Source organism: Chinchilla lanigera, unplaced genomic scaffold (assembly GCF_000276665.1).
Source record: "Chinchilla lanigera isolate Chin_1 unplaced genomic scaffold, ChiLan1.0 scaffold00084, whole genome shotgun sequence".
Classification (NCBI taxonomy): domain Eukaryota; kingdom Metazoa; phylum Chordata; class Mammalia; order Rodentia; family Chinchillidae; genus Chinchilla; species Chinchilla lanigera.
In genome coordinates, this window is record NW_004955485.1 from 4,652,187 (window position 1) to 4,678,086 (window position 25,900).

The following is a 25,900-nucleotide window of genomic DNA, read 5'->3' on the forward strand; positions in this document are numbered from 1 at the left end:
AACGTATTGCCTCTCTAGTGTAAGAACCTGAAAGAGTGAATAAAAATTAGGAGGTATGATAGACATTGTGCAATGAAAGGAAAATGCTCAAAAGTAAAGAATAACTGGGGTGAGGGAAAAGAGAAAAGAAAGAAGAGGCAGTGATATGTGTATGTATATGCAGGATAGCTAACATAGTTGTACTACTGACTTCTACCACTTTACTGAAAGGAACAGTTAATGATTAACTGATTTGATCAATCTTGCATGTCTCTATTTGTTTTCCTGAGAAACCACTTTGAAGATATCAATATATAATATAACAACCATTATTAATTTCCTACCACTTTGTCTGTAACTCTGTATTGTTCGTATTGCTCTTATGCTATTTGTAAATGGATGTGTTTGTTAATATGTTTTCCTTCTTTTATTTTTAAAATAAATTTTAAAAAAATCTCTACTTTTCACTTTTGTTGTGGCTTATTTTCTTCATCTCTTGATCATCCCTTAATTTTATCTCACTCATTCTATAGCCCCTTTCAGATTTTCCCATTCTATCAACTTCTGTGATTCTAATTCTATTTGCTTTGCCAATAGACTATCCATTAGATAGGAAAAATGTCTTATGTGTTGGCTGCTTTTGACATGATGTTATCTTTGACAGGAATGATTTACCCATGGGAATTTTGCTCGTACTCAGTTATAGTAAATTCTGTATTAATTGGTAGAACTTGGAGTATTTCTTGCCAAGAGCTTAATAAACTTGGATTTAATAACAATAAGTTTTCATCACTTACTTCATGAACAGTATATATGGTATAAATTTAGGTATCAATTCTGGGTTCTATGTGGAAATGTTCTGTTTTAATTTTATGTGCTAATCTCTAGATAAATAGCAGATTAGAAGAGTTTCCTGGTCCATTTCTCATTCAATGGGTTTGACTTGTGTGTGTGTGTGTGTGTGTGTGTGTGTGAGAGAGAGAGAGAGAGAGAGAGAGAGAGACAGAGAGACAGAGAGACAGAGAGACAGAGAAAGAGAAAGATTGATTTTCTAGCTGTCCTACTATTTAAAGCCATGACTTCAGAATCACAGTGTCATATATAAAACTGACTTTTCCCCACCTCGACCTGCCCAGTTCCAGCGAGAGCTGCAAGGATCATTGCTCTTCATCAGAGACTGCTCTTTATTCCTGGTCCTGAGATTGGCCATTATAAAAAAAAAAAAAAAAAACAAAAAAAAACACTATAGAATTATTTATCTTTAAAGTTCTGGTTTTTTGACTAATTGCATTTTCAAGACAAGATAAAATCTTCCTACCTTAAATTCCTGAGTCCAAGAATCACAGGCATGTGCCACCACTCCAGTCTTCCACATGTACTCTTTAATGTTACAGATGAAATATTGGAGAATATATCAACTCAGAATATTATTGCAAATTTACATTAACATGTAACGAGAAAATGCAATCTCAAAGATTAAAAATACTTTGTCATCACTGGGTATGAATTTGTAACCTGTGTATGTATTGTAATGAGGTTTTAATAGGAGGTACCATGACCACAAGTAAGAACATCTTGTATTTAAACTCCACATCTGACGGTTATCTAAACTTCTCTCCTTTTTTATCCCCTTGTTATACTTGTCATTGTTGCAATAGGAATGACCAGTTCCAAAGTTTGCCTTTTTCCTGAAGGGCAAACTAAAGTTGAATTCATCATTATTTTTAAGGAACAATAGAGCTGACAGGCAACTGGACTGACAAGTCAGGGCTCTGCTACATTACGATGGACGGTTTCCCAGGTCTACTGAACAATCAGTGTGCAGGCACACAAAGCTGTCTTCTTTACTGGTCTCCGCTAGAATATGGAACAGTGCCTGGCATAAAGTGGCTGTTCAAGAAATAATTTTTGAACAACTACATTCAACTGGTAAGCTGATCTAAACTAAGAAATAAGTTGTGGTTTCTGTAATGAACATCTATCATTTCACATATGAATTCCTAGTGAGAGCTCCAGCCCAACAGAACCCCAAGAATTAAGTTGTAAATCTTCTGTGGCTATGGGGAAATGGTGCGGTTGGGGACACATGCCTACTTGTGATGCTTACCACACCAAACCTAGTGGCTGAGGAGGATGGTCTTCCTGAATTAGCCAGTGCTCTTTACATTAAACATAGTAAATATCCTATCTAAGCACTCAGTAGTTACATTATTATTTCACAAGCCCACATGGAGACAAGGTGAATTCACACACTGACGTTGGCTAATTTGTTAAGCACTAAGCTCGTGACCTGAACCGAAGAAAGCATGAGAAGCAGTGCTGTTGCAATGGTTCTTTCTGTGCTGCAAATGCCTCCTCTTTCCTGGTTTTCCTTGAGTGCTAAGAGTCTTACTCCTGGGAGATGAGCAAGAGAAAACATACTTTCTTCCCATGTTTTCAAAATATTAGGCCATGAGGCCACATCTGGTGAATGATTTGTGAAACTTCCCTACAGAATCTTAGACATTTTTATGAACATGCCTAGAGTACAAGAATTTGTTCATTTTTATACACTTTGCACACATTTTTGTATCAATTTTGTATAATTTTTCCCATAAGTTGCTCATTGGAAAGTAAGGCAAGACTAGATCAGATTCTGAAGTTACCCACTAAGTTAAAATCAAAACGTTTAGACCCTGCTGTTCTTTAACTCAAGAACATTTCCTCCCCAGTCAGTTTGTTCAGCAAGCACCGGCTCCTCCAGAATCATTCCTTTCAGCCTGGGTGGGATTCAAGGACTCCTTCCAAGGCCCGTCCATACTGCACAGAAAGAACAGCACAGCATTACACTTACTGTGGCATTCTGATGATTAATTAATGTGTCAGTGTGTCCTACCAGACTCCAAGGTCCTGGACAAGGTCTAAACACTTCGCTTGTATCTTTGTTAGCTGCAGTGGTGCCTGGCAAGTACTTACTCAGTAGACATTTGTTGAAGGAATATATAATACTTCACCCCTACTGATCATTTTCCACAAATGCCTCTGACGATCCAGTTGTGGGGGGGGCTTTCCTCACAAAATCATCTCTTCTCCACACTATAGAAAGCCCTTGACATTATCTCTCTAAGTGAGTTGGACGGATCCAAATTAACATTGCTAGAATAATAACATACTATAGCTAATAAAATATGAAAATTGAAATGCCAAAGGAAAATTAGATCTTCATTTAAAACATTCATATTCATTTTCTTATTTAAAAGACTAAAATATTCTGTTTAAGACAGAAGATTGCGTTGCTCAAAGTTTAATTTGCTAATAATTTTGTTTCTTTCTTTCTCAAATTTTCCTCCAAGGGGTGACAGAGATGAAAGTAAATATGCTATGTTGAAATGTATGTCATTTAATCAGCTAAGGATACAGAACAGTTTGTTTTTACCAAAGTGGGGCCCTGGTTCGTGGAGCTCTCCTCCACTCCTTCTGGGTTGGCATAACTAGGGTTCTAAGGAATGGGGAGAAGTAGAGCATGCATGGAAGGGGAACAGGGAGAGATTTTACCTAGAGATCTAGGTAAATCCAGACTTGGGTCAGGCATGCTACTGCTTCTAAGGCTTCACTGTCCCTCAACTATTAAATAAAGGCTTCCGTCTAGAACGCCCTTTCTACTCTTAACATCCTGCCCTCTGAGTTGTAACGTGATTCCTGCCCCTCTCCCACCATCACCACCAGTAGATACAGAGGAATCCTACTGCTACAAGGACCCAGTGGGCCTAGGATACCAAAGCAGAGTCAGAGATGGTTACTGAGCTTGCGATCTGCACATAGTTTGGTACCACTGCAATCCTCCATGTCTACAGTGTTCATAGAAATGCAGGATGCTCAAATACAAGTGGGTTTTCTCAGTATGCTTTTGTGAAGAGACAGGTGTTATGGGAGAGAGAAAGGGAAGGATAGAGAACATTCGATAATCACCATTACTGTTTGTTAAACTAACATTATTCAGCTTGCTAAATGCCAGAGACTGTGGTATGAGCATCTGCCTTCAGATTTAAATCTCAACATGAATCTCTGTACTAGGCATTACTTTTGCTCCAATTTACAGTTGGAGAATTTGAATTAAAATACAAGAAGTTAAACTAACTCACCAAGTTCATACACACTTTAAAAGGTGTGAATGGTAAACTCAGCCCATCAGAGTCCAGGGGCCCAGGTCATGCCAAGAGTTTCTCACTTTTGTCACTGAAATACGAAGAAAAGAAATGATTGGACAGGAGTATCTGGCATGGTCCCACACTTTCCGTGTCAGGAGCAAGACCACCTCCAAAAGAAAAAGTTTGTTTTCATGGTTCTTGGTGCAGTATCTCTCCCTTAGAGGAGCCCTGGAAATGAGAAAGAGCAGAATTTGCTCTGAATGACCTTCTGAATGTCCCCAACAATACCCCAGGTGTCCCTTCCACTCTTCTACCAGTACTTGCTAGAGTTTGTGTTTTTATAAGAACCATCCTAACAGAGGAGCGATGATATTTCACCGTGGATTGGATCAGTATTTTCCTGATAACTAGTGATCCTGATAATTTTTTGTAGTGTATGTGTTGGTAATTTATGTGATCTTTAGAAAAATGTCTGTTAAGGTTCTATGCCCATTTTAATGAGTTGTTTGTAATTTTGCTATTGAATCATTCAAGCTCCTCACATTTTACATTATTATTTATAGAAAGTATAAAAAGGAAGGATCGCATTGCACTATTTTGTGTGTGCACATCAAATTTTCCCACTAAGATCTACTGATGAAACTACCCTTTCCCATTGTGTGTTCTTGGCATTCTTCTCAAATATGAGCTCAAAACCCCATAAATATGCTTCCTCTACTCTTCTCTGTTCACATGTGGGTTTATTTTGGTGCTGATATCATTCTGTTTTGACTGTTATACCTTTGTAATATGGTGTGAAATCAAAGAGCAAGAGGCCTCTAACTTCATCCTTTCTCAAAAATGCTGGGGTTACTTGGGGACTTTTGTGGTTCAATATGGATTTTAGGATTGTTTTTTTTCCATGAAAAATGAGAGAAGAATTTTGATAGGAATTGCTTAAATAGTAGGAACAGTTTAATAGTATTATTTTTCCAGTCTAAAAGCACAGGATGTCTTCATTTGTTACTATCTTCTTAAATTTCCTTAATCAATGTTTTATACTTTTTAAGATAAATATTTTCCATCACTTTATTTTATTCTTTATGTTATTATTATACAAGACATTTTTTGAACATTTTGTTGTTAGGATATGAAAATGCAACTGATCTTTGCATGTGAATTTTGTATCCTGACATTTCACTGATTTAATGTATTAGTTGTAATGATTTTTTGGTGGAATCTGTGGGGTTATTTATATTTAAGAGAGTATCACCTACAACATCCTCCTTCCCAATTTTGTTGCCTTTTATTTCCTTTTCTTAAATACATGTTCTGATTAAAACTTTCAATTCTATGTTGAATAAAAGTGGTGAGAGGGAACATCGTTCTTTTTTTCCAATCTTAGTGGAAAGCACAAAGGTTATTTAGAAATCACTGTTGTCTATGTCAGATGAAAGGATAAGTATTTCTTTATCAAATCACATTAATGCAGCTTTTCCAATCAGATATTGTAATTATACACATTTTAATTACCCAGAAATGGAATGAAAACAAGATAAAATGCTCTTACTAACCAAGATAATGGAAATAACAAATGCCAAAATTAAATTTAAATTACAATCATTTTCTAAAGCCCAAAGCTGTTGGTGAACAACCCATAGCGTCATCTAAAATCCACCTTAACTTGTACATGAAGAAGTTAGAAACATACGAAATGGGTCTTTCAGAAAGTAACCTACATTAGTCTCCTAGCGGGTCTGTAACAGAGTAACATAATGGTGTGGCTTAACACAATAGACATTTGTGGGGCTGGGGATTTAGCTCAGCGGCAAAAGCGCTTGCCTGGCAAGCGCAAGGTCGTGAGTTCAGTTCCTGGTACCAGAGAAAAACCAAAAAATAAAAAAAAAATAAAACAATAGACATTTGTTCTCTCATAGTCCTGAAGACTAGCAGGCTGAAGTCAAGGCAATGACAGAGCAGTGTCCCCTCTGAACACTGCAGGGAAGAATGCTTCACACCTCTTCCAGCTCTGGGGGTTGGTTCTCGTGCTTGGTGTTCTTTGGCCTGCAGCACCTCCCGTCCTTTATACACTTCCATGGGCACATGGCCTTCTTCATCTTATGTCTGTGCATCTCTGCATCTATGTCCAATGTCACAGAAGGATAAAATTGAGACATTCATGGCAAATAGATGCAATTGTGGTCATACGCATAAGTGAAATAAATCAGGCTCACATATGTAAACATCATATTACCAAACTGGTGTGAGAAACTGAAAGAGTAAATAAGGCCCAAGATGTGTAATAGATATTGTGGAATGGGAAGAAACTGTTTAAAAGAAAAGAGGAACTAAGGTGGGGGGAAGGGGACAGGAAGGAAAGGAAAAGGAAAAATATACAAGATAGTTACACTGCTAGTTTCTCTTAGTTCATTGAAAACTTGGTGCCAATGTCATTTAGACAAATTTTTATGCCCATATCTTGTACTCTGAGTAACTGCTTTGAAGACAACAATACGCAATGTTATTAACTATTGCTGGTCTCCTATCATTTTGTTTTGAAATGTTTTTTTCCATAAATATATACAGTCATATAGAGAGAGTCATATATATAGTCACAAATACAGTTAGGAGAGGCTAGGATTTCAGCATCTCTTTTAGGAGGACACAATTTATCTCATAACACTGCCTTCCCATCTTTCTGTTTAGCCTAGATTCTTCCATGTGATGTTGACAGATTATTATGCTTCATGTAGGATGAGGAAGAGACCTACTTAACTGTTCTAGCACCTAATCCAAAGGATTTCAGTGGACAGAGAAAAACCTTCCATTGCTGCCTGCTCCCTGAGGCTCATACTTAGGATGCATTATGATGCATTCATTTAAAAACCTGAGTAGCAGGAAGAGGTTCATTTCACTACTGGAGAAAGAAAGGAAAGGAAATAAATATGAGCCCCTAAACACATATGGAATTTAACAGGATGGCAGGGTATATTTTCTAATGCGGTGCACAGGCTGATACTTAATGATTGGTAAATAAACAGGAGGCGCTTGTCTGCAAATTCTCAGCATGATGTAAGTAGACCTGAGAAATACTGACCTTTCTCACTCTCTCATTCATACTGCTGTGCTCATTTATTTATAAGCTGTCTAATTCCAGCAACAGTTTAAAATAATGTAAAGTGAAGAGAATAAGCTTAAGAAAAATAAGTAGGGGAGAAGTACAAGGACTAGGACAATAATATTCTGGATCTCGGGTCCTCCTAAATAAACATTATACACTTTCCACTTGTTCATCTTGGTGTCCAGTGCGTTAAATATACAGTGAGCTGATAGTTTAGCACATAGCTGTTTGAATTCAGGTGCATGTGTCTATGCCTTCAAGAGAAACAATATATTTGAAAAGGATCAATGAGTTATTTTTGTCTAGACACTAAGCCCTAAATGTTTAGCTTCTTAAGATGGAACCTGGTTTTCAAAAGGAGAAGAACCTGCTGTCCTCTCTCCTGGCCGAGCTGAGGTGACCTAGAGGCCCCTATCTTGTCAGCCTGACTGGCAGTGCACTGCGGCTGCACGAGGGAAGATCCATTTCAGTTGCCGACCAAGAAAAATGGAAACACTAGCCTTCCTCCTTCAGTGGTACTATTTCCTTTCTGTTCTAGGACCGGGAATATCTGTCTATTGGTCGAGGATCCTTCTTTTACTTTCCACTTTTCTGAAGGAAAGTAAGTAGGAGTTTTAAAGATTTTTGTTATCATTTTCTCTTTTCCTGTTAAACAGTGCCCTATGAAGCATTACTGGTTGTAATGCAGGGCCCACAGGCCTAACCCCTGCTTGTCTCAGGCGAACTAGAGCCTATGGCCCCACTGAATATAAGGACTCTAAATGTGTGTTTATAGCACCACAGTGAAGTAAAATTCTGGAGAATCAGTTCTATGACCACAGGCGGGTGGGGTAGGTTGAACAATATAGAATTCAAGAGCGTGGTAGAGTATGATATTTTCTAATGCAGTGCACTGGTGGATATTTAATAGTTGTTGAATAAATAAGAGGAGCTCATCTTTGCAAATTCTCAGCATGATTTGAGGAGACCTAAGTACTATCACTCATCTTACTGTTTCTTTTTATTTTTGTGTTCATTTCTTTATCATCTACCTTGTTCCAACATCAATGGAAGAAAACATAAATTTTTTCTTAGAAATTTCCTGCTCTGATGGTTTGACATACTGGGAAGGTGGCTTTTGAGGAACCCAAGTATGCTGAAGAGGCGATATATCTCTGAAACGGTTCTCCATCAATATTCTGCCTCTGGGGGCTGGGGATTTAGCTCAACGGCAAAAGCGCCTGCCTGGCAAGCACAAGGTCGTGAGTTCAGTTCCCGGTACTGGAGAAAAACCGAAAAAAAAATATTCTGCCTCTGCTGAGGTTTGCGAAAGGTGAGCTTCTCTGAGTTTTAGGTTATCTTTCTTAAAAATTACTTTCATGGTGGCTATCTGAGATTCACAGTTAAATCTTACCCTTTAATAATACAATGTTGTAAACTGCAAATTGACATTTTAAAGAAAGGCAACAGAAGGAAGCTAGCACACCCTGTGTAGGAGACTGCTGGGTGTGCCACACAGGAACGATTTGCTGGGCAGAGAGGAGAGCTTTGGTTCATTGGGAGCTCGTGTGCCTTTATCCTTCGCTGTCCGCTCATTCGTATCTGGTTGTCTGGGTGCTGAACAAGTGCCTGGAAAGCACGACATGTACTCTAGCCGCCATGGCAAACCTGTTAGAGACTGAGTGCCTGGACTGCAACTCCAAACCCGCTCATTTATCACAAAGCACCAACGCTGCAACTGAACCTGAATGCTCAGCAGCTGGGGTGATGCTAGGGCGACTTGGCTAATGTGCCGACAGAGATGGCTTTGCGGACCTGCTGCGGCACGGGCACCATAGATCTGGCACCACTGTATCAAACATCCCATTATCTTGCCGTCAATGGAATTACTAGGTCCCTGGCAACCAAGGTCTTCATGCTCCATGTTCACAGCAGCTCTGCCTGGTGCATTTCCTGTCCTCTTAGCTCCCACTGGCTCTCCTTGCAGTAATTTCCTAACATTGCTGATCTCGAGAGCTTGTTTGGAGATTCTAGCAGAGGAGCGCAGCTCCTCGTATACCCTTGACTGAGGAGAGGTCCTCTTCTCTCGGGGGTGGTCGTCCTCTTCGACCCAGCGCGCAGCTTCGGGAGGGAGGCATGGAGCATTGAGGGAGGAAGGGGACACCCGCCTAGCTAGCCAGATCAGCCGAATCAACCCTGGCAATCAATGCGGTGACAGATGTCGAAGCCAGATCGCCTTCACAGCCTAACATTGCTGATCTCAATGGAGTTCATTTCATTCATCACACCATCAACATTTCTAGTGTGAAAAACATTAAAAAGTTCTACAAGTTCCCCAAATTTTTCTTTTTATTTTAACAGTAAAGGAAATTGAAGGGTTAAGGTCATACGTTTTTAGTTACAAATCCTGAAGTAGAATCCAGACATTTTCACTGCTATGTTAATCTGCTTTCTACTTTTCTTGAATTTCAGGAAATTTTCTCTGAAAAATAAAGTACTGGATTCATGCATTCCTCTTACTGAAAAGTTGTCTTATGGTTCATTTCTCTCATTTGAAAAATTTCTTTCCCAGGTCTTCCCAAATGTATCAACTGTGGGAAAGTTCAGAAAAAGTTTTTAGTTTATGTTTTTAATGATTCACATAAGCAGGAATTATTCACCAAGCTTGACATCAGCTGAGTCTAGTATTCAAGATTCTGGAACACATCTGGTTGTGATGAGGTAAATACTGTAGGAAGCAACACTGGAGCATTTTATAATCTGAGGACTTTCTAGAACAAGAGTTTGCAGAGTACAATTCCTGAGATAAATATAGTATGCACCCTAGTTTTGTAAATAAAATTCTACCAGCCATGCCCTGTTTTTTTGGTATAGGTTACGTTCCACAATGAGGGTAGAGTTGTATAGCTAGGACAGAGAATGCTTTGCCAGTGCAACTTGGAATTCTTGTGTATGCTACAGGAGAAAAGAATTCACCAGGTCTTACTCAAGAAACTATGAATATGGCTTCTTATTACCAAGATTCTGTAGGATAGACTATTTCTTTTTCAATATTCTACAAGAATTGCACTACATAATTTTAGATCCGTATTAAGAATTGTAAACTACAACTTATTCAATACATTCTAGCACAATCAATGACATTTTCGTTTTTGTTGTATGGATGATTCTTCCTATGACTTTGAATATTCATTTTCCAGAAAGCTGACAGTTAATTATGAATTGAAACGGCATATCTTACATAAACATGAATGCATTTCTCCTTTTAAATTTGAGAACCTGAAGATGCAACCATGCCTTTGATTTGCAGATTGACATGTGTAAGCCTTTAATGAATTATCTATGAGAAAAATATGGGAGAATTCAACTTCTGCTTTGAAATTACTCCAGTTTTTGTACCCACACTTGTTCTGAGTGAAGATGTACAGGCAATAGATTTGTGTTTTTGTGTTTATGATCACAAAGTTAGCTCTGTGGTATATTGGCAGAATCTTAGATTATTTTGTCAGAAATTTTCAAACAAATCCAATAAACATTCTGTCTCCATTTATAAAGTTGCCCTAATTTTGTTAGATGTATCTCACCACTTCAACTGATTGTTTTATAAACAAGTAATAAAAATCTGCAAAATATACTCTTACTCCTTTCTTTCCAATTTTTTCTGGGAACATAGATCAGTATTTTATTGCCTTTTTTATGTTGTTCTGTGAGACAGTAGCTAACTTGTTAGTAATTTCTGCAATGATTAATCACCACCCACTATGACATGATACTTTCTTTATTATACTTATAACTGAACACTATAGTCTGTATTTAAAAATCTCTCTCCACTTGGTTATGAATTCCATAAAATTAGATAACAATGATATGCTTTTCTCCATGCTATGCTTTTCAAATATATCTCCATTTATAACATAATTTATGTATTCTGCACATATCATCAAGTGGTCAATCATAGCAGCAGGCAAGCAGTATGAGAAGCATTCATATCTCACCACCCCCAGACTTCAGTTTAATTTCTACCATAAAAAAGGGGCACAAAGAAAGATACTCAAGAAATCAATACATTACTGAGAGATGTTAGTACTTAGTATGCTTAGTATTCAGTACAAAGTCAGTGACAATTGCTGTTAATTTTGTTTATTCCATAGGTATAAACATCTAAAGTCAACAAATAAGATCTTTGGCAAAGAAAAGGGTAAGATTAGCAATAGTGGGCAGTTCAACATTCACACACTACTGGAAAAATAATATGCAACAAATTATAATGAGCCCTGAAGAAGTGGTAAACTTTAATTTCATCTGCTAGTGTTGATTTTTTAAAGTAGAAAGTATTTATTGGAGTATAAATGCCCAGATCTCTGCAGTGACCTGTGTGACCCCACACATGCTGCTTCCTCTGCAATTAGGACTGCCATCCTGTGTGTCTCTCCTTTATTTTTTCTGCTCACACTGACATTGATCTTGTGTTCTTCCACTGCATTAGCTGTGTTTTGCCCCCTGATTCTTCTTTTCTTACCTCTGCTGGAAAATATTTCTTCCTTAAGAATCTTCCTGGTGCACCTTGTCAGCTCCTTTGGCCAGTAGTTACTTTACCTATGCCGCGATTTCTGAGACACTTTCTGTTTGCCCAGATATTTATCCACTCTATCTCCTTTCTGCTTGCTTTATTTGTTTATGTATTTATTTATTTATTTTTAATCTCTGCATCCATCCATTCATTTGCACATACTTATATATATTCAGTTACTTCTTTTGAGCAGTGTTACAATAGATTTAAAAGAGGCATTTCTTGGCAAAATACAAACTCAATACTATTAACATTAAAAAAGTTGTGGATTAGAGACTATTTTGGTAGCATCCCGGAAAACGAGTCTGTGTTAGTAAAGAACAACTATCAATGAAAGTCCCTGGCGGCAAATGCAATGGCTAGAGTAATGGTTTCTGAATACTCTGTAACCAACTTCTGTAGTGAGAAGGGCTGTATTCAAATGATTCATGTGCTTGTTTGGAATCCTCACAATCCTAAAAAATAACCTTTTCTTTTTTTTGTACCGGGAACCGAACTCACGACCTTGCGCTTGCCAGGCAGGCGCTTTTGCCACTGAGCTAAATCCCCAGCCCCAAAAATAACCTTTTCTGGTAACTCAAAAATTCCAAGTGGTTATTATTTTCATGGGAGTCCTGGTTAAAAATTGCCAAGAGTTAAAATGGGTAAAAGTGTGTAGTTACAGCCTTTGAACTTAAAAGTATATCCTTGTACAAGTCATTGCAAACATCTCCTTTAGTTATATCAACCCAAGACTCTTGATACAATCTTTGTTTTGTTTTCTTTTGTTCTTTTGAGACAAGATCTCAATATGCAGTTCAGTCTAGCCTTGAACTTGCTATATACCCCAAGTTGGATTTGAACTTAAGGTGATCTTCCTGCCTCTGCCTCCCTACAGCTGGGATTACAGGTGTGTTCCACCACACCCAGCTACCCTGGAAAATATGTTTAAATCCTTAACCCACAGTGCCACCTTCACCAAGCCTAAGGCCAACAAATTAGGCATTCACGTGAAAGGCAAAGTTCGCTGTGTTATTGGTATAGGGCCTTAAATTGGATAAACACATCCTATGACATAAACCTCTATATCTATATCGAGTCATGAAAATTATGCTGTACAAAGAAGACAATAGATTTCAATTCAGAATTATTATTTGTGCAACCAGAGTAGAGGAAGCATGTGAAGGTGTAATCTGACACCTCATCCAAGAATGGCCTTGTGATCTGTAGACCAGAAAAGCCTCTCTCCTCTCTCAGTAGATGAGAAAACAATGTGACACTCAGCTTTGCAGGGGGAAGGGAATTTCACTGTTAGAAATTAGCCATTTGGAGAGTGACACTGGTAACATGCATGTTAGAGGTCCATGGCATTTGTCCTGGATGATATTTTGATAAGAAGAAAATTACAAGTTTTGTTCATAAAACAGACAAAGTCCTCAAATAGGTTATAGTGTTTTGGAAGTTTCTGTGGAGGAAAGAACAAACTATTAAGAATTATTTTGCAAGATGAACTTTGTTTTTGAGGATGTAAACCTGTTCTGGAATTCTGTGGGTACAGAAGCAGATTACATTTTTAATGTGTGCCCATGTTTCTAGCAATTAATATTCATAAAGGATTCATGTCATTCTTTATTTGCATATATATTTTCTGAACGTGTCCCAGAAGGATTTCCTCTTCCTATCTAGCTGTAAGCTCTTTCAAAGGTCCCCTAAGACATCCCATATAGCCTTCAGCTGCTATTGGAGCCTTACATTGACACCATAGCTCCTGGCTACAGACCCCACGAACCAGGGATGTCCTGACACACTTTCTTTCAGATGACTACGGTTCTCAGGCACAAGCATCACGAGTCTCCCTGCGACCCCCTGGTCTCTGTGGGATCCGGGATGTGAAGACTGGAATGAGGGGTCTCATGTTTCTCAGATCCTTGGTCCTACTTTTGAAATTTTTTTTCATTATTTTAAAAGACCTGATTGAATCCATATCCATCAATTTTTCTGATTTAGAAATTAACTCAGCACTTTGTATTTTACTTTGGGGCCAACTCTCCCTTATCAACAAATATGTAGTTATAGTTTGCTAGAAGCTGTGAACTTCTTCAGTGACCTGCATATGACCTTGGATGCAGGTCTGGCTGACTTCTTGGGAATTCTGGCAAATTTCTTAGTGAAGCTTTCATGACCTCACCAGCCCAGGAACAGACAGGGCAGATTCATCGCTGTGGCTCAAGCAGAAAATATAAAGTAAGGTACCCTCTTAGCTATCACCTGAGCTCCTGCCCTATGCCTTCAAGTAAGAGCGATTGGGCCCATTACCTCAATGTTTTCTCCAGGACTGGCATAACTGTTAGTCCATGGCTGATCCAAATCTGTGCTGATTTCTATCAGGAGGCACAAAGATCTACCCTCATATTATTACCATTGATTTGCATGTAGACATTATTGAAACTGTGGGTAGAAACAAACATGGCATCCCTTTGTGGGTTAAATCATTAATAGGAAGCCAAGGTCCTGAATCTGCCCTTAAGAAAATACTGCACGTAGGCTGAAGATAATCCTTTATTATCTGGATTATCATTCTAAAAGATCATCTCTGCTTCTCACTGAAGAGCTCAGGGATATTGCAGACACAGCTCCAATTTCCATCTGCACAACAAAGTCAGGAAAAAGCAGGTTAGCAAAGATTCACTGAAGGAGACCAGGTGCCATCTCATTTGTTTTTCATATCTGCTGAATTTGAATAATGTTACATAACCGATCAGAATATAATAATGCAATAAACCAATATATAATGCAATAAACCAATCAGAAAGATAATTTGTGGCAGAAAATACTCCTTGTGGAAGAGAAATAAAACCAGGATAGCCATCCTAATAAGAAAGTGGGTGTTTTGTATTATAATCCAGGGCAGAGTTCTGTGTAGTCTTTTGGAATTTAGGATTAATAGAGAACCAGGAGAATTTTATTCCAAGTCCAGCTATAACCGATTTCATATTTTTGGTTCATTTGAATATATTATGAGAATTATGAAAATATAAAAGCATGGCAATTTGAACTGTAATCACTCTGAATTTATGTGTCAGGAGGAAGCATTATTTAGGTCTGCAAGAACCAGTTCTCTGTGACTATTAGAAGGAATGCTAGATGGAACAAGATTTCCAGAATCATTGAGAGAATTGTGTCTTATAAATATTTCATCTTGGAACTAGTGATAAGTCTGCTCCTGATTGGACATCATGGTAAGAAATTTAAAGCCAGCTCTGTAGGAAGTGGTTTGATAGGCTTCTAGGAAGTAGCTAATATAGTTGTTGACATCAGGAGTAAATAAGCTGGGCATTAGCCCTTGAGTTTTGTGAGGTCATTTTTAATGTGTCTGCTTAATATTGTCTTTCCTGGAGAGGCAGGTAGAGCTGATAGTTTAAATTTCACTATCTTAGTTAGCTTTGTATTTGAAAGATTTCTTCCCAGAGACTGTGTGTGTATGTGTCTTAGACAGCAAGACAGACAGAGACAGAGAGACAGAGAGACAAAGACTGGGGTATAAAATTAGGAATGTTTTTCATTATATTTATAATAAATTGTTTCTGCAAAGTTTCCATTGTCATGCGAACTCCTAGTCCCCACTGAGGACCTAGAATCATCTCTTTGATCACGCAGAAATCTGCATAGAGCTGCAGCTTCCACAAGATTGGTAAAAATCTTATCACCAAACACACACCATGTTGCCATTTCCCCTGCCCTGGGGTCCTGAGAGGTCACTGACTGCACGCAGCCTCTTTTATACCCCGTTCCATGGAGGAAGTTACGTCAATCACCATCAGCATCATTGCCATCGCTCAGAAGCCCCAGTCAGACTTGCTCTAGTTTGATCCTCATGCAGCATGAATAGTGTTCTGAGAATTTCATCTGTCTCCAGTTGGGCGATCATTCAACGAACTTCTTTAACAGTTCATTCAGATGGTACATACCCCAGGCAAAACCAAATCCATGAAACTCTTCACTTTATATATAGCAAAATCTGTTCACTGTCTTCATTTAAAGATAAATCTGAGATAAAGGCACTGGCAAATCTGGTGTCTAATAAGGGGTGCTTGTTCACACCAGCCACCTCTTATCTCTAATCTTACCCAGTAGAAGTGGAGACAGCTCTCCTAGAAGACTCTTTTATGAAGACACCCCAATCCCAGAGATCAAGGCTCAAAACTTAAGCCATCATCACTTCCCAAACATCCCAGCTCCTGACTGAATTACCTATGGGGGTGGATTTCAACATAGGAATTGGAATGGGGGCTGCATATTTAGACCACAGCACTCACGTCTTGGTGATTCTTCAAAGATGTAAACACAGAATCACTACAGGAATTTCATAGCTTGGAATACACTTTGCAAATTTTAAAACAGAGACTTGGAAAGATATTTGCATTCTAACAACCATATCATCAATGATATAGTGCTGCCCTTATCCATAGGGTGTATGTTTAACACCCCAAGTGAATGTCTGAAACCACAGATAGTACCAAAGCCTATATACTATGGTTTCCACTACACATGTGTACTCACAATTTATTTTACAAATTAGTCATATTAAGAAAGTAAAAGAAATAACTAATAAAAAAACAAGTGCTATAGCATATTGTAATGCATCTTAGTTAAGTCTTACTTTACATATTTTTATCTTCAACAAAGTTGCTCAGATTACCAGAGGTAAGAATGCAAGATTAATCAAATCATTAAAGAGAATAAAAAATAAAAATAAAAAAAAATTACAAATGATGCAGAGCTTCACTACACAAGATGGTAGGAATTCACCAATGGTTGTTATATTGCATATTGCTGTCTTCCAATTAGTTGTTCAGATTACAACCACTGTAAATTACTATCATTTTGTTCTGAAGCCCTGTATCATTCTTATTGTTTTTGCTTTGCTTTGTTTTTGTCTATGTTGTTGGTACTTTGCTATTGTGTTTCTTTTTATTCTCTTTAATACAAAAAAAATTTTAAAGACAAAAATTATTTATTTTTCAAACTTTCCATTTAATATTTTTGGATCATGGTTGACCATGGGTACTTGAAACTGTGGAGACTGAAATTGAAACTAAGATGGAATACTATAGCTAACAGGTAGAAGCTTCATGCAGTCATAGGTGGGCGTTTTCAGAGGTGGCTGGATCCACAGTGTGTGACAATGGAATTGATTCATGATGCAATACTAGGATCCAGAGGACGAGGATTAAGAGTGTGAGTGTTAACCACCCCAAATAGCTTGGATGTGAGTGGCCAAAAGACATGGTTAAGGTCTCTTGTTGCTTTTTCTGTCTTCTGCCACCATGAACTATTTCTCCTCAAGGATCCCCCTCTGCCATGCCACCCTGCCTTGGACCCAGCCAGTTATGGACTGAAACCTTTACAAACTAAGCTAAACAAACCTTTCCCCCTTTAACTTTGAGTTTGGGGTATTTTGTCTCAGCAAGGAAAGAAAAGTAACTAAGAAAAAGCCACACAAATATCTGTGGGCAGAGGAATGTGTAAAAGAATGGGGCATGCATGTATAACAGAATTTTATTCAATCTTAAACAATTTCTGACACATTTGACAACACAGTTGAACTCTGAGGACATTATGCTATATGAAGTAAGGCATGCATAAACCCTAAGTATTTTATATTTCACTTATTTGGGATAGCCAAAGTAGTCAAAATTCATAGCAACATGAAATAGGATGGCAGCTGACAGGAACCAGGTGAGGTGATTATTGTCTAATGGGCATAGTTTCAGTTTTTCAAGCTGAAGAAGTTCTAGAGACTAGTTGCATAAAAATATGAACAAAAACTACTGATACTTATACTTTAAATGGTTAAGATGATAAACTTTACCTTACATTTATTTTGCCAGAAATTTTTTTTAAAAAGTTAACATGTGCTCAAATTTTAATGTTGCATTTGATATTTTGTGAAAAAAAAAATCTACTTGGTGCCCCTCAAAATACTTTTTGTCACTTTCAGGGTTCTAGTGCTGAGCAAAAGTCTCGTATGGAAGAATTTGCATTTTATAGTTTGTTTCCTGAATGCCACCCAAAGACCAATGTGCTGAAGACTTAGTCACAGGTATATCGTTGATTGGTAGATAGTCAAAGTATCAGGAAGTGAGGCCTGCTGAGAGGTGTTTAGGTCAATGAGAGTATACCACTGGGACCGCAGGCCCCCACCCCTGTCATTTTCCTGCTGCCTACATCTGGGTAGCCTTCTCCACATGTATTGCTTTATCACAGGCCTAAAAGCAATAAGCCAACCAACCATGAACTGCAATGTCCAAAACTGTGAACCTAAATAAATCTCTACTCTGTAAATTGCTTATCTCAGCTATTTTGTTACAGCCAGGGCAAGCAAAAGCAAACAGATTGTCTTTCTAGAATTCAGGTCTTCACCTGTCCTATATGTACCCTCCTTCTTCTTCTGACTGCCTGACAGATATTTAACAAGACCTCATGCACGCTAATCTCAAAGAGGACATTGTCTCGGAGCTTCCTTCCCAGATACTCAACTGTGATGGCTTGCAGGTGTACCGTGACTACCGTCAGCCTGCAGTCAAGAGCCAGCAGGTTCTGCACAGACACCGGTACTTAAAGAGAAACTGAGAGGAGTTGCTGAATTCTCTAGTGTGAGTGTTAGTGAGGATTCTGAGAACAAAGATCAGCAGAGCAGCAAGTGGGAAAACCTGCAGAGAAGACAAGCTCCTGACCCTAGGACTGCCTGCAGTTATACTACTGTGCCTTTGACACTGGTTACCAAGAGGAGCTGCAGGGAAGGAAGCAGTGCACAATGAGAGAGTTCTTGGCCAGGCCAGAAATTCTCAGGTTGGCCCCAAGGTGGGTCAGTGCCAGAACTTCTGAGTAGGAGGCAGAAGTCGGAACGCTCACCTGGCCGTGTCCTGCAGAGGCTGTGTGTGCACAGTGAGAAATGGCTGCTGCCTGGGTCATGGCAGGGCCATGAGGCCAGAAGATGCCTCATGCAGAACTTGTACAAACTTCCTGTTCTACAAATCAAGAAAACTGGGTCCTGGTTGCATAGATCCACGATGCGGTATTCATTTCATTTAGATTGGAACAACTTCTGTGTCAAAGGGGGAGAGGGAAGGGTATGAAAATAGCAGTGAGTCCCAGGGAAGAATCTCGAGTAGCTCACTCTCTGCAAATCCCAACTCTTCCAAACTCCTCTCTAGAGAAGGAGAAACCCTTGTTAATGAGTTGGAATCAACAACATAAACTGAGCCATGTTTGTTGGCAGGTGAAGTACACAGTGACAGGTCAGGTCAGGTCAGGTAAAGAGATGAACACATTTTGCTTTTGCCCTACACATTTGGAACATCTTTCATAAAACAAAAATATTTTAAAAAGAAAATTAGTTCTCCCCTCTGTCACTCCCACTGTCTTCTTATTCTTGCTTTAAAAATGGCAGAGCCCACCAGGACTTTGCTTTTCTGCCTCTCCCTTCAGTGCAGAGGGAATGAGTCAAGCACAGTATTCTTCATTCATCCAGGACGTGGACAGTCATCCTTCTCACCAACTCTCTCTCTGAAGCACTCCTACTAGCTAGGCTGGTCGCTGTCGAGGTGATCTGCACGAACATTATCACAGGCAAGTTTCCCTCTCTGTCTGGATCTCTCCGTGACCGTTACCTGTGTCTCAGTACAAGTAGGTGTGGGTGTCACCATCTTTCCCACCATGCTCTAAGATGTAAGTCTTAAGTTTGAATAGCCCCATACAAAAGCAGACTCTCAATCCTCTTATATTTCACTTCTATTTAAACCAATGGACCTTAGAAAACAAGATGAAATGAAAGGGTCAACAAGTATACTAGTTCAGGTTATAAAACACTTGCCTTTGATATTTGAAAAAAAGACAAAAAATATATATACATATCTTAGATGACAAACACAGATGCTTGTCTATTGGGTTATTAATATCCCTTAGTTATTGTGGCTGATCAGGTCTGCAATCTCCCAAACAAGTGTACAGTAAGGCTAAATAAAAAGAGGCAAATGGAATGATTTCAGGGCTCCAGGAGGATCACAGCCCTCTCACAGAATTCAAAATTCTCTTAGGGCTAAGACCAAGACCTTCTCTGGGTGGTCCATTTTTATTTGGTTATCAGAAGAAGGGAAGGGAGTACTCAAGAAGGTGGAACCACTGAAGAACTCCTCCAAGGAAGGTATTAAGTTAATCTGCCCAGAAGTGAGATGCCTGAGGCTCTAGCCTTTACCTAGTTGAGATTGGATCCAAGTGTCCTTGGCTGTGATCTTGTCTTGTCTTTTGAGGCTTTCGGCTTCATCCACCACTACAGGTTTCAGTAGGGATTAGTGACTCCCAGAGGTTCACTTACTATGAGTCTGCCTTTTCCAGATAAGGAGCCTAGGCCTTGGACAGATTCACAAGTGAACATGAAAAGCCAGTTGGTTAATTTAAGTCCTGCTCAGGTCTGCTTCACAGTGGTTTCCATCACTCCTCAATTTACAAAGGGTTACATTCTGATTAAACCACTGAAATTTGCAAATATCATTAAGAAAAAATACATTTGTACACCCAACCTATACCATATCAGAGCAAAATGACCCAGCGTACTCTGAGATACCAGCACTTTACCATCGTGATCAAGTGGCAAACTGAGAACTGCGGTTCACTGTCCCTAACCAGTATCAGAAGGTAGCAGGAGCAGTGTATCACTTCTAAAGATCAAAACGCATAACTGGAGGTATGCATTCTACTCAGTCCATATTACTTCCATGCCCTCTTAAAGCAAACAAAATCATTAAGTCAAAACATTAGTGATTGTGTCTTCAGAGATCAATGTTATTTAGCATCCCCAGGAAATAATTAGCTACACAAAATAACCTCTAATTTAAAACACTTGCTTATGTACCTTAGAAGAAAAATAATGAATTTATCTAATGTCAGAGGATAACTAGAAGTCCTTGAAATGTTAGAAGTCTTCAACGTGGTCAACCAGTGGACAACTATGGCTACATTTTTACTGTAAAGAGACAGACCACTTCAGGTGAGTAGATTTACAGGGGATAAATGTACCAAGGAATCAATACATAGTTGCAAGAGCTCTTCAGCAAGTCTTCCATCCAAAACATTTTCTGCAAATATTATATCAGTATGGGGCAAATAATAGCTTAGGATTTGTCAACAGATTATTCTCACTTGAATCTGTAGTCTGTTTTTAGAAATTGGGCTTTGGATGATTTTTTTGGCGAAATATTTACTGAAATTCTCATGGTTTCCTTTCTAAGGTGTTAGAAGTTATTTGCAAAAACATTGGTAAAGATGCAGGGAATTAATGTTTATTAGCTGAGCATAGAAGGCACATATGTACTTTGGTGGTTAATTAACTCTATGTCAGTAACTCATATACAGTCCTTCTGTGGAAAATTAAGTCTAAAAAAGTGTCATGCAAGAAAAATGACATGTTCAGCGAATCAATGAGTTTCAGAAGCATTGCATTTCTGTAATGAGGAACATGAAAAGGATTTGGAATTGATGATAGTGGTTTGCACTCACTTGCACCTTTGTATTGATAGATGTACGCTCAAGAACTTAAGATATATGAACGTATCTCTTTTTCAGTATTAAGTACCCTGGAATGAAAAGTTAAAGGCACAAGAGAGTGTTATCACCTGGCTGGTGTGTTCTTCTCTCAACCCAGAGAGAATTGCAATGCAGAGTTAAGAGAGAAAAAAGCAAGTGTTTATTGCAGAGCAAGAGCAGAAGCTCCCAGTACTGAAATGGGACCCGAGTGGGTTGCCACAGGGACTCTGTCGAGGGTGTTTTTATTAATAACAAAAGTGACTACATCTCAGACCATGCTGGGTCAAGATAGGATGACAAGCAGGAAAGCTTGACTTACAGTGGGCCTACAGGAACTCAGGGTATGTAGCAAGTATATTTTTGCAAGCATCATTAATTATGACTTTCTAAAATTATCAGCACAGGCAGAACAAAGACACTTCAGAAGGGTAAGAGTAGAGTGTGGTGGGACTGGTTATCGATCACCTTGTTTTTGTCATGTTGCTGGACAGGCAGATCCCTCCTGTGACATAGCACTGTTCATGGGCCCAGAGCCTCATGGATGAGACCTGGCTTCCGTTAGCCCTCAGTGCCAGGCTTGGTCTTGTGCCCAGGACTGGTTCATCCTGACTCCCTCTGGGCTTGGGTTTTCCTGGCCAGCTGTCCTTCCTGCCAGCTCCCTCTGCCTAGGACACTCCTCCCCCTCGGGCCAGCATCACTCTGGAAAGCCTTTTCATCTTCCCTCAAGGACCTTCCTTTTTAATACACTTAATGTTTTAGTGGAACTGACTATTTGAATCATTATTTTGTGCCTTTTTCCAAAGAAATGATACAAAAGGTTTAAGAAAAACAAACCTCAGCTCACTGAGCGTGTGTGGAGGGCTTGCAGGTCTCCTGCCTCCCAGGTCACCTGCCACTCCCTGCTTCCCATTGGCTCTGGAGTGGGTGGGTAGAGAGACTGTGTCAAGATTGCTACAAATCCCATTTGATTCAGTATGCAGGATTTTATGGTAAAGAATACAGGAAGCTTGTGAAAGAAATGTATGGATTATGCGACGAACGATGTAAAGAAAACTGGCTAAACATTAAAAATGAACAGTGACCAAGAATATTGCTTTAGTCAGTGCTTACTGGAGTCAGATTGAGAAGAGTGCAAGATGTCTGTGTGCACTGGAGATCTAAGGACCCAGGCCAGGGCTCGGAGCCCACAGCCATGTCCCGTGCAATTCCATAACAGGAGGCGAAGGATCTGCACCCGAAAAGCCCAAGGGCCAGTGCTGGGAGCTGAACTGTCTGTACCAAAGGGCTGAAAGATCTAAGCCAGAGGGCTGAAGCATCTGAACCAGAAACCTGAGGGATCTGACTGGAAGCCGGAGAATGTGGCCAAGTTGAAGATGAGGACTGAAGCTCCCCCGAAGAAGGAAACAAGCCAAAGCGCCTTCAAAGAAAAGCCACCAAAACTCTCCCAGAGAAAAGAAGCTCCAACAAAGTTATTTCAAAGACGATCAGCAGAAACCTTTCCCGGAGTTCCCCTTGTGAACCACTCCAACCACAGGCCTCCTTAAGTGCAGCTTCCACGCCCTGAACCATGCTGGTTCAATTCAGCTGGGCATTCTCACGCATGCTGACAATTCATCAATTAACCACCAGGCACAGATTGCTTAATAACCTTCTCCCACATCTTCTCCCTCCCCATGGGGACAGCCCAATAAGCTATAATGTTATTTCTCTTATATTTTGAAGCAGACTTGTTTGAAACTGGTTTAGATTTGTGGGAAATTTTAGCCGATAGTACAGAAAGTTCTCACACAACTGACATTAGCACAGAAGAGCTGTTGCAGTGAATGAACCGGTCTTGCTACACTGTTAGTATCTAGAGTCATGGTTTATTTAATTTTCCTTAGCTGCTGGCTAAATGATTTTTTTTCCTGACGTAGGGTTCAAATAAAAACACTATGTGATTTTTAAAATTTTTATTTGTGATTAATACATTCTTAATCACATCACATTTTATTTGTGATTAATGATTTTATTTGTGATTAATACATATTTATAACACATAATGTTCACTCTATGTGGGGAATTGGTATCTGTATATGATACTTTTTAATTTCTTTTGTTAATTCCTGTTTTCATCCCCTTTTGTTCTGTCCCTCTGCCCTCCATTGATCTCTTGATCCTCTTTTTCTCTCTTTCTCTGTCTTTCTTTCTCTCTTTGTTTGTTTCTTTCTTTCTTTCTTTCTGATGTTTGTGCTATGTAATGTCCACATCCCTTGTGTGGACTTGGCACATGTACACAACACACTTTAATTGTTTTTTCCATCCCTTTTCCCTTCTTCCTTCCTCCTTCCTCCCATTTCTTGATTCTCCTCCCTTTTAAGATTTGTCTCCATACTTTCTGTTACCTTTTATTTTGCTCTTTGTTTATAATTTATATTTCATATAGAAGAGAAACCATGTGATATTTAAGGATCTGTGACTGGTTTATTTCTCTTAACATTGTGATCTCAAGGTACATCCATTTTCCTACACATGACTCAAGTCTTTCTTGATGGAATAGTAGTATCCTACTGTGTACAGATACCATATTTTCTTGGTCTATTCATCTGTTGATGATAGGCCACTTCCAAGATTTAGGTATTATGAATAGTGCTACTGTAAAAATGAGTGTGCACGCATCTCTGTACTATGAAGTGCTTTGGTTACTTTTCTTTCATTGCTGAGACAAAATACCTGATGCCCAAAATTAAGGAAGGAAAGGTTTATTTAGCTTACAGTTTGTGGAGGTTTCAGTCCATACTTGGCTGGCTCCAAGGCAAAGTGGCACATGGCAGAGGATGAACATTCATGGCTGTGGAACACGGCAAACAGCCAGAGCAAAAGGGAGGAGTGACAGAAATAGCAAGCCTCTTTCCCTTGCATGCACAAACTTTCCACCCTAAGGCAGTGCAGCAGTCACACCCATAATCCTAGAACCCCACCCCATGACTGCATGAGGATTTGGGGGGACATGCAGACACAAACCATATCATGAAGTCTTTAACTTTCAGAATGATACCTATAAGGGGGATAACTGGAACAAATGGAATTTCGAGTTCCAGTTTTTGAGAAATCTCTGTACTGATTTCCAAAGTTGCTGTACTAGCTTATATTTTCAACACTGTAGAGGGTCTCCCCAACATACATAGCTATACCGATTTTAGATTTCATGTCCTCTTAGCTGAATCTGGGCTATGACAATTTCTAAGATTTTCCGTTATTGATTCCCTTGACAGTTTTGAGGAATGCTGGTACTTTGTAGAATGGGCCAGAATGTCAATTTGAATGATGCTCCTTTTCTCGTGATAATGGGGTTATAGTTTGGTTGATTTTTGTTTGTTTATTGAGGAAGACCGCTGTTGTCTGCTGCTGATATTGACCTGGATCTCCTGGCTCTGATCTGGCTTGTAAAATTTTCCATTGTATGTACCCTTTGTTTGCTCATAGACTTGGCTGTGTCCCCCTATCCCAGCTCAAGAGGCAATATTTCTCCCCTTCCTTAAGTGTAGAGCGTCTCCATAAATTATTTGGAACTCTTCTGCACAGGAAATTTTTCTTTTCCCTCCCACAAAATAAACAAGTCTGAATTATGTATTTATATAATGTGGACTCATTTATTTTATACTTTGGGCTGTAACCTAACAATGCCTTATCAATTTCTTTCAGATTGTGATCAGTTTTCCTGTTGGGACTTTTTCAGTTGCTTTCTGAGTCATAATGACCTATCTCCATCAATGTAGGAATTTCTTTCCATTCATCAGTATTTTCTGTCACTATAAAATACTCTGGTTATTTTTGCTTATTTTCTGCTCCAAAATGAGAATCATCCAGCTTTACATGGAACCCTGTTACCTAATATTACAAAGTGGTTTTAGAAATCAAGACCTCCCTGCTAGGATTTCTTAATCTATCAGAAAGTAAGCAATTAAAGCAATCTGAAAGAAGCAAATTTTCAGGCTGTGTCAACCTTCCTTGATGAGAAAGCACACTAACTTCCTCTTGTGAGCATTCGTCTACTCTTCATCCAGAAAGTCAAATGAGGAAAAGCAGGAGGAACAGAGCTTTCTATGGCTGTCTCTGGGCCACCATGCTGATGTAAACCACAGCAGAACAGATTACAGATCCGACTTTTCTGTGTGCCCCCTGGGGCTCTCCAAGCAAGGATGCTTACTATGGAGCAGTGTGGAAGATTAGTGTGGAGTTCCAACCTGTGTCATGAAGGTAGCGGCATGGGAATACTACGAATAACTGCATGCTTATAGATTGAACAGCCTTGATACAGTTGATATTCTGCTTGGCAAAATGAGACTTAATAGAAATAGTACAAGGATAACTTTTTTAAAATTACCCTATATCAGTTAGCAATAATAAACCTTTAATTACAGACTATCCCACTAAAACAAAAGAAACAAAAAACTCATCTCAAACCTCCTTTTTGGTAAATTGCACCAAATATTTAAAGTAGAAAGTACTGTTTTCAGAGGACGGAGAAAAAATAAACTTTTCTCAATCTACAGAGTTACTCTAATTTATCATACCACCAACTAAATAATTTATACTGAG